The sequence below is a fragment of the Brienomyrus brachyistius genome, unplaced genomic scaffold (genome assembly GCF_023856365.1).
Source record: "Brienomyrus brachyistius isolate T26 unplaced genomic scaffold, BBRACH_0.4 scaffold32, whole genome shotgun sequence".
Classification (NCBI taxonomy): Eukaryota; Metazoa; Chordata; class Actinopteri; order Osteoglossiformes; family Mormyridae; genus Brienomyrus; species Brienomyrus brachyistius.
Window position 1 is genome coordinate 1,685,791 of NW_026042307.1, and position 8,651 is coordinate 1,694,441.

Genomic DNA, 8,651 nt, shown 5'->3' on the forward strand with positions numbered 1-8,651 from the left:
CGGTGTTTGCCGTAACTCAGCGTGTGCGCGCCTCAGAGGCTGAGCCGGTGTTTGCTGTAACTCAGCATGTGCACGCCTCAGAGGCTGAGCCGGTGTTTGCATTAACTCAGCGTGTGCGCGCCACAGGGACTGAGCCGGTGTTTGCCGTAACTCAGCGTGTGCACGCCTCAGAGGCTGAGCCGGTGTTTGCTGTAACTGATCATGTGCGCGTCTCAGAGGCTGAGCTGGTGTTTGCCGTAACTCAGCGTGTGCATGCCTCCTAGACTGAGCTGGTGTTTGCCGTAACTCAGCGTGTGCGCGCCTCAGAGGCTGAGTCGGTGTTTGCCGTGACTCAGCATGTGCGTGCCTCATATGCTTAGCCGGTGTTTGCCGTAACTCAGCATGTGCGCACCTAAGAGGCTGAGCCAGTGTTTGCCATGACTCAGCGTGTGCGTGCCTCATAGACTGAGCCGGTGTTTGCCGTATCTCACCGTGTGCGCGCCTCAGAGGCTGAGCTGGTGTTTGCCGTAACTCAGCGTGTGCGCGCCTCATAGGCTGAGCCGGTGTTTGCCGTGACTCAGCGTGTGCGCGCCTCATATGCTGAGCCGGTGTTTGCCATAACTCAGTGTGTGCGCGCCACAGGGACTGAGTCGGTGTTTGCTGTAACTCAGCGTGCAGATTCTTCTAAAAAGGTTTCAATTATTGATTTGCATATAAAAAACAATGCAATGCAAAATTTATACCTAGAGACAAGAGAAACTTCTGGAGAACCAGGCTTTTATCATTTCCATACATGTCTGCACTTTATGCCCTTCATACAGATTCTGTTGCACTCTACCTATATGTACATATAAAAATGCCCAATGTACTTAATCCACATAAATTTCATAATGCCCACTGTTAAATAAGGATGTACTATGTAACATCTAAATGGTATCAAATGTTACTGCTTTTTTCTATTACAAATAACAGACTTTAAACTGTTGATACTCTTTTTTAGTACCTCTTTTTATTATTTGATACATTTTATACCTCTTTTGTTACTGTAACTATTTTTTAAATCCTCTTTATATCTGTATGCCTGTTGCTGGATAACAGGAATTTCTTCCCTGAGGGGCTCAATAAAGTCTCTAAGTCTTTTCAACAGATAGATGAACCACTTTTCTGCTTACATCCCCCCAGCAGGCCTCTGGCCTGGGTAGCTGATCCTCTCACCTTCACGCCCAAGACTCAGCCATCAGCCATTGCTTGTTTTGTTGTTATTGGCCTGAAAACATATTGCAAGTTTGAATGATTGTATGATGTTTTACTCTCATTCTCACTTTACGAGAGCTCAGAAGCTTCCATACCTTTCCTGGTCAGATGATTATGGCCACACAGTGTGTACTTCATAGACGTGTAATTATGTAATTATATATAATTTGGATATCATTCATAGATACTGATGTTAGATACAATAAATTGTTAGAGCCTTTGGTCAGTGGTAGTGCTTTGGTCTTGGTTAATTATAACAAATGATAGTTGAAATTGTAGAGCAAAACGTTGTTGGAGATGTGGTTAAGTAGCATGTAGATCTGTGCCTGAGCAAGGCTTTGCGGCCAAACAACAGAGCTTTAATTACGGTGCAGAAGAGGACAGGGTGACTCATCTATTTGCAGCAGGGAAGCACGCCTGAGCTGACCTGAGGTCATTTTTATCTTCTTTTAAAGTCTCTTGTTCAAACGCCCTGTGTTTTGAATTAGTTATGAATGAGGCATAGTAATACAGGTAAAATCTACAATGTTGCTTCACATATGACTTAAACTGAATTCAATCTGCAGGATTAAAAATGATCATTGTTACATAAAGCAGCCACATTTGACAGATATTAATAAAAATGCTGCTCATGAATGTTATATGAATGCATTATGAAAGACATGGAGGTACGGCATAATGTAAAGCATTACCCAATATTTAATCTGCCCACTGTTGATGGAAGAGAATACAAATAAAGGATTAAAGTATGTTAGGATCTTAAGGTGTACTTACATACTGCTCATGAATGTTCTATGAATGCAGTATAAACACATTATGAAGGTGCACTGAATGTTCTATGGATGTATAATGAAAGCATTATGAAAGTGCACTGAATGTGTCATGAATGCATAATGAATGCATTATGAAGGGGCCAGGGTAAATATGAAGCGTTACCCTTTATTATCTTATACAGCTAAGGAGACAATAATGGACCAGCTGTAAAAACTATTTCAATACCAAGGACAAAATAACAAAATCTTACTACTTGATTTTACATAAATACACAGTGACTGCTATAGCCAGTTGTTGTTCTTCTACAACTCTCATATAATTACATATGTAACAACTACAAAATGATAATGAACCTACATGCAAGTTTCTATGTTATTTTCCTAGAGTTCCCCAGGAAGTGGCCTCCATTCCAGCCCATTTTGATACCTTGGATCTCATTATAGTTTGTTCGTTGCTCCCTACAGGAGAGTCTTAAACAGCAAAGGAAGGGAAAATCGGCAAAGGGCAAGTCTGACATGTTTTATGTTTTCATCAAGGCTACGGCTTAATTCATTCACAGTCTCATAAAATCCGACACAGCGAGAATAAGGCTTAATTGTCACGCATCCGTGGAAAGATAAAATAAATAACCTTTTGGAAACCATAGTATAGTTCAGTAAGAAGCATTTCGACTGTAATGCACACACATCAGCACACAGTACAAGGAGCACAGCAAATGTTTAATACCATGCAAACTATGGGCATAAATTACAGCAGGGATGGGGGGGTTGTAGCCCCTTCAATAATCAAAACCAACCAGTACAACTCCCTGGACCCCCTCAAACGGGTGGAGACCTCAACCTTCTTCAATGCTCAACCCAAAGTTATGCCCTGGATGCCAATAAATTATTGACGCAGTCTAAAACACAAATATGAAGTATGGGGCACTTTCTATACCCAGTAAACCTTCTCACTGATACATGAGTCAAACCAAGATGAGTTATACGGTGATGATTCTGCTTTAATCCCTTCAATATCATATATCAGTGCTCAGTGTTCAGGCCCACAGAACTGGCCTGTGTTCAGTAAGGATGACTATATAACCTCATACATTTCCCATACATCTCTAGGTTGACTGGGCAATACAGTATGATCAAAACGGTTGTGTCTGACAGGTGTGTGTGTGTGTGTGGTTAGATAAACTGAAGGGAAAGTGCTGTTGAGAGAAAGATTTTTCCTTCACTTTCATTCATTTGGTCTTAGTAATGCCAAGGGTCATTAAAAAAAACTGAAAATATGTAATTGCATCTGTAGCACGATTTTATCACCAAGTGCCCCCTGATTTTCTGTTGGCCCACCCATGCTGGTAAGCATGTTTCTAAATAGCTATGGATGGAACTGAGTGAATGACTTTCTGTATCATTTTTTGCTAGACAGCAAAACACTGATCAGGAGGAGTGTATTACCCAGATGGCAGATGTAAATTGAATCAATGTTGATTTGTGATCGCAGTTTATCGTTTAATGTTGATGATTGAAAAATAACCTAAATTCACACCAAATGAGAATTAACGTAGATCACAAACAGGGTTGCCAACTGGTCAGCTGGCTGGAGTGAGATTTTCAATTTGAGACAAGTCTGCACACACATGCACATGCATTTAAATGAATGTAAGTTTCATTATTTTATAAATAGTCTCTAGGGTTTGCAAACTGCCCTAACGTTTTTGATGTAGCTAATTTTAGGTTTACGATGGAATATTATAGGTTTGCCATGAGATTTCTTGCATGAGAACCTGAAAGTGTGAGTGTCACACCAGATGTGTAACAGTTGGCAACCATTTGCTAATGATTCCTAATTCAGTGAAATAAAAAGTCAAATGGTGAAGATCAGTGTTTTCTGCAGACATGCACTTAGTTATTAGTTAATGTTCCTCATGCACAGTTTATCGAAGTTTCTCATGGCATCATTTAAATTTTATATGACAATAAGTCGTAATATATTGAAACATGGCAGCCACCAGTTGATTTCTCTGCCCTCAATCAATCCACTCCCCCTAATTTTAGCTACATCTGTAAACCTCATCCTATGGGACAAGGTGGCGGGTCTTGCTGTAATTTATAACAACAATCTCAGAATCACTGAAGTTAATCTTATTATGGTTACATCGTTTTAATATCTTGCCTTTAGATTACCCTGTTCTGTTATAGTATTGCTATACTGAACAAAAATATAAACGCAACACTCTTGTTTCTGCTCCCATTTTTCATGAGATGGACTTAAAGACCTACAATTCATTCCAGATACACAATATTACCATTTCTCTCAAACATTTCTCACAAATCAGTCTAAATGTGTGATAGTGAGCACTTCTGCTTTGCTGAGATAATCCATCCCACCTCACAGGTGTGCCACATCAAGATGCTGATCTGACATCATGGGTAGTGCACAGGTGTACCTTATACTGCCCACAATAAAAGGCCACCCTGGAATGTGCAGTTTTTTGCTTTATTGGGGGTCTGGGGACTCAGAACCGGTCAGTATCTGGTGTGACCACCATTTGCCTCATGCAATGCAACACATCATCTTCGCATAGAGTTTATCAGATTGTCAATTGTGGCCTGTGGAATGTTGGTCCACTCCTCTTCAATGGCTGTGCGAAGTTGTTGGATATTAGTGGGAACTGGTACACGCTGTTGTATACGCCGGTCAAGCACATCCCAAACATGCTCAACGGGTGACATGTCCGGTGAGTATGCTGGCCATGCAAGAACTGGGACATTTTCAGCTTCCAAGAACTGTGTACAGATCCTTGCAACATGGGGCCGTGCATTATCTGTCTGAGTGGCTGGTCTCAGACGATCTTGGAGGTGAACCTGCTGGATGTGGAGGTCCTGGGCTGGTGTGGTTACACGTGGTCTGCGGTTGTGAGGCCGGTTGGATGTACTGCCATATTCTCTGAAACGCCTTTGGAGACGGCTTATGGTTGAGAAATGAACATTCAATGCACGAGCAACAGATCTGGTTGACATTCCTGCTGTCAGCATGCCAATTGCACGCTCCCTCAATGCTTGTGGCATCTGTGGCATTTTGCTGTGAGACAAAACTGCACATTCCAGGGTGGCCTTTTATTGTGGGCAGTATAAGGTACACCTGTGCACTACCCATGATGTCAGATCAGCATCTTGATGTGGCACACCTGTGAGGTGGGATGGATTATCTCAGCAAAGCAGAAGTGCTCACTATCACACATTTAGACTGATTTGTGAGAAATGTTTGAGAGAAATGGTAATATTGTGTATCTGGAATGAATTGTAGATCTTTAAGTCCATCTCATGAAAAATGGGAGCAAAAACAAAAGTGTTGCGTTTATATTTTTGTTCAGTGTAATTTACCGTCTACCAAAATGTAGCTCCACATTTCTCTCTGAACTGTCCGAACTCCTTATCATATCTCTCTCTCTCTCCTCACGTCTACTATTTTGTGGTGATTTCAATATTCATGTCAATCAACCTGATTGCAAGACCTCAGGTGATTTGCTTTAACTGCTTGACTGCCACCATATTACACAGCATGTGACTCTCCCTACCCACTGTAAAGGCCACACACTTGACGTGCTGTGCTCCTCTGGTTTGTCTATTTCCAACCTTCGTTCCTCTGTTTTCCCGCTCTCTGATCATAAGACCATCTGGATTTCTTTCCCCCTGCTATTTACTCATCAACTTCATAAATGCTGTATGTCTTTTCATTACATAAACTCTGTTGATTCATCCGTCCTGTCCCAAGTTATTTCTACAGCTCTATCAATGAAATGTATCCCTTCCTCCCCTGATGATCTTGTCTCCACTTTAAACACAATCCTATCTGACTCATTAATTTATTTGCCCCCTTGAAAACCAAACTGGTTTCCTTTGCTAACCCTGCTCCATGATATACTCCTGAGCTGCGTTGCATGGAACAGAAAGGCCAGGAACTTGAGCGACTATTCAAGAAAACTCACCTTTCTGTCCGTGCTGAATCATACAAAGAACATATGGCCTGTTATAAGGATGCCTTACAAAATGCTAGATCTGCCTATTGTTCCAGTGTTATACAGTAAACAACAATAATAAGAACCCACGCATTCTGTTTTCTACTGTCAGAAGATTATTCAAGTCCCCTGACCACAATATTTCTCCCATCCCGGAAATCTGTAATGCCAGCTCCAACAAAATCTCTGCTGCTAATTCTGTCACTTGCTCACTAGACCCTCATCCTACACCTCTAACTAAGAAATGTCTCTTGGTGCTAACTCCCCTCCTGACCACCCTGTTCAATTTATCCCTAGCCCACAGTCAAGTTCCCACTGCTTTCAAAGTAGTGGCTGTCTGTCACCCCCATCCTTAAAAAGCCCGGCCTTGACTCGTCTAACCTTGCTAACTATCACCCGATCTCTAATCTTCCTTTCTTTTCTAAAACACTACAATGTTTAGTTTACTTTCAGCTCCTTTCCTTTTGCAAAACAATAGCCTCCTTGAACCACTTCAGTCTGGTGTCCCCCAATTCCACAGCACAGAAACCGCTTTAGTTAAAGTTCTAAATGATCTACTAGTTGCAACTGATACTGATGCCATAAGCATCCTTTCTTTTACTCGATTTAAGCGCTGCCTTTGATACAGTCTCACACGCCATTCTTACCTAGAGACTCCACTATCTAGGAGTTTGTGGGGCAGCGTTTAACTGTTTTATTTCCTATCTCACAGACAGAAAACATTTCATTACCCTATCCAGTCAAACATCAGACATAACAGCTATCACACATGGTGTTCCCCAGGGTGCTGTCCTGGGGCCACGGCTCTTCATCATTTGCATTCACTTCATAGGCCGCTTAAACCTAATCTATGTTAGTTCCAGCTCCATAAACACCCTTCCACTTGCACATACTGTATAGAATCCTGCCTCTCTGAAATCAAATTATGGATGAGCCATAATTTTCTAAAACGCAATAGATATACGTCTGAATTAATTTTCTTTGGGACAAAATCCACACTTAGCAAAGTTAGCCCGATAACCCTCAAATTGGACCACACTACCATCTCTTCCTCTCCTTTGGTCCGAAACCTTCGTGTCACCTTTGACCCAACCCTCGCATTTGACATACACCTTCGTGTCATAGTAAAAACAGTTTACTTTCACCTCCGTAACATCACCCGTATTAGGCCATACCTTTCAAACTCTGCTGCCGAATCTCTCATTCACTCCTTTATCTCCAGCCGTCTTCACTACTGCAACTCACTACCAGAGGTGGGTAGAGTAGCCAAAAATTGTACTCAAGTAAGAGTATAGTTACTTTAGAATAATATGACTCAAGTAAAAGTACACATCCAAATAATTACTTGAGTAAGAGTAAGAAAGTACTTAGTGAAAAAACTACTCAAGTATTGAGTAACTTAGAGTAACTTTTGATTTATTGTTTCAGAGCATGAATGTAGTCAAATAGACAAAAACAAAATAACAATGCAAATTCTTTAACTAAAACAATAATAAATAACGTTTTCACAAAATGACAAAATATTAACAAACATAAATTAAGGCAAATTCAACCTCAGGAAATGCTAATAACATCGTAACAATAACAACAGGCTCAGCAGGCATAGATTATACGGATTATAGGCTGTGCATTGTGTGTGTTGCTGAAAATTCGTGTTCAACAGCAGTTGGCTCTCAAGGTTCTTCCAGTGAAGCTGTGATCTTTTAGCCGTGAACAGGAGTCCTGCATGACTAAAGAGTCTCTCACAGGCTGCAGATGCTGGAAGACTGGTGTTGACTTTGAGTGAGAGGTTCTTGATTTGAGGAAAGGAATGTAAGATATCCATACCTCCATTGGTTGAACATGAAAGGTACCGCTCCAGCTCTCCTGTTTCTGATTTTCCTGCCCTCATGGATGCAAAAAAGTCAGCTTCATCAGAAGGGCTGCTATTTGTGTGGGCATCATCATCCAACTCAAAGTCAGTTTCCAGGTGATTTTTGATGTAGTCAAAGCCTGTGGTACAATAAATTGTTTTCAAAAGAATTAGGTGCAAAAGAATTAGATTCATATCCACTCACTGGCCACTTCATTAGGGATACCTGTACAGTATAATGCAATACACTACAAAGGGTCTGTCATGAATTCTATTTTAACAAAGCTCACAATTTTCCTGTTTTTGTTGACACCGTCAAAAGGTAACAATTTTACTTTATTACTATTATTATTATTATTATTGAAGTCTGTCTATAGTGGGTGTTGTTGTTGTACTGCAGTACTGTATATTGACTGGTGTTTCTAATATTCTGGCCCTCTCAGGTGGCCGAAATATTAGAAACATCTCAAAACAATAGTCCATTTAAACACTACTGCAAACTACTGTACAACCTCAACAATAAACATGGTCATCTGCCAGAATCTATGGCAGAGCTGTTGTAATGGATCAAATTAGATTGTACAAGTGGACCTAATGAAGTGGCTGGTAAGTGTATGTCAAGGTATAGCTGCAGCAATCAGCTCAGGTTCTTTCATCATCTCCCCAAAACGTTTCTGGATACCATCCTGCAGCGTGTCAATGAGTGGTCTACACACATTGCAAGCTGGCTCCAACTTCTTCAGCTTGTCCTGCAACTGGTGAAGTGTTGGCAGCAGGAAGCCC